This window comes from Triticum dicoccoides, chromosome 7B (assembly GCF_002162155.2).
Source record: "Triticum dicoccoides isolate Atlit2015 ecotype Zavitan chromosome 7B, WEW_v2.0, whole genome shotgun sequence".
NCBI lineage: Eukaryota > Viridiplantae > Streptophyta > Magnoliopsida > Poales > Poaceae > Triticum > Triticum dicoccoides.
In genome coordinates, this window is record NC_041393.1 from 321,990,518 (window position 1) to 321,992,682 (window position 2,165).

Consider the following 2,165-nt stretch of genomic DNA (forward strand, 5'->3'; position numbering starts at 1 on the left):
CGCCACAGCCGCTCGCCGTCCCAGCCCCGCTTCGGTCGCCGTCGCGGCCCCTGGACGCCGGCGCTCGCGCCCAAACGCCCCGGGGCTCCGCTCGGTTGCAGCCCCGTTTGGCCCGCGCCCATTAGCCCCTGGTGGCTCGGATGAGCCACTGACTAGGGGGCCCCGCCCCAGGACGTTTAAAAAAAAGGAATTAAAAAAAAATATTTATTAAATAAATAAATAATAATTAAATTAATTAATTAATTAAGGAATTAATTAAGTTAATTAATCATAATTAGATTAACCTAATTAACTAATTAGTTTAATTAAACTATAATTAGATTAACCTAAACCCTAATTAATTTAAATAGAGAATGACAGGTGGGTCCCACTGGACCCACATGCCAGGGTTGACTCAGTCAACCCCTGTTAACTGCTGACGTCAGCATGACATCATGCTGACGTCATAAATCCATTTTTCGAATTAATTAAATTCCAGAAATTGTTAAAATCTTTTAAAAATCATATCTTTTAATCCGTAACTCGGATTAAAATATTTTCAACATGAAAGTTGCTCAGAACGACGTGACGATTCCGGATACGCAGTCCGTTCGTCCGCCACACACCCCTAACCTATCGAACTCGCAACTTTTCCCCTCCGGTTCATCTGTCTGAAAACACGAAACACCGGGAATACTTTCCCGGATGATTCCCCCCTTAACCAGTACCACCTCATACCACGTTAGGGCACGCCTAGCATCGCTTCTTGACATGTCATGCATCGATATGCATCTGTTTACTTGGTATTCATTGTTTCTTCCCCCTCTTCTCTCCGGTAGACTACGAGACCGACGCTGCTGCTGCCCAGTTCGACTACGGAGTTGACGACCCCTCTCTCTTACCAGAGCAACCAGGCAAGCCCCCCCCCCTTGATCACCAGATATCGCCTATTCTTCTCTATACTGCTTGCATTAGAGTAGTGTAGCATGTTACTGCTTTCCGTTGATCCTATTTTGATGCATAGCCTGACATTGTTGCTACGCCTGTTGAAACCTTACCTGCAATCCTAAATGCTTAGTATAGGATGCTAGTTTATCATCATTGGCCCTACATTCTTGTCAGTCTGCCTTGCTATACTATTGGGCCGTGATCACCTGGGAGGTGATCGCGGGTATATACTATATATACATACATACTATACAGATGGTGACTAAAGTCGGGTCAGCTCGAAGAGTACCCGCGAGTGATCCACGAATTGGGGGCTGAAAGGACCTTTGTCCCGACGGCCCTCTGTGTGGATCTTTGTGGCGGAGCGACAGGGCAGGTTGAGACCACCTAGGAGACAGGTGGGCCTGGCCCTGTTCGGCGTTCGCGGACACTTAACACGCTTAATGAGATCTTGGTATTTGATCTGAGTCTGGCTACGAGCCTATACGCACTAACCATCTACGTGGGAGTAGTTATGGGTATCCCGACGTCGTGGTATCAGCCGAAGCTCTTCAGACGTCAGCGACGGAGCGGCGCGCGCCGAATTGGACTGGAACGCCACTAGGCTAGGTCTGCTTTCGGCCGCCCACGCAACGTGCAGGTGTGCTCGGGGCGATGGGCCCAGACCCCTGCGCGCTTAGGTTTAGACCGGCGTGCTGGCCTCTCTGTTTTGCCTAGGTGGGGCTGCGACGTGTTGATCTTCCGCGGCCGGGCATGACCCCGAAAAGTGTGTCCGGCCAAATGGGATCGAGCGTGTTGGGCTATGTGGTGCACCCCTGCAGGGAAGTTAATCTATTCGAATAGCCGTGATCTTCGGTAACAGGACGACTTGGAGTTGTACCTTGACCTTATGACAACTAGAACCGGATACTTAATAAAACACACCCTTCCAAGTGCCAGATACAACCGGTGGTCGCTCTACCTCAGGGATATGAGGAGGGGATCGCCGGGTAGGATTATGCTATGAGATGTTACTTGGAGATGCTACTTGGAGGACTTCAATCTGCTCTCTTATACTTGATGCAAGACGAAGGTGACCAGAAGCGTAGTCTTCGATAGGACTAGCTATCCCCCTCTTATTCTGGCATTCTGCAGTTCAGTCCACTGATATGGCCCTTTACACATATACCCATGCATATGTAGTGTAGTTCCTTGCTTGCGAGTACTTTGGATGAGTACTCACGGTTGCTTTCTCCCCC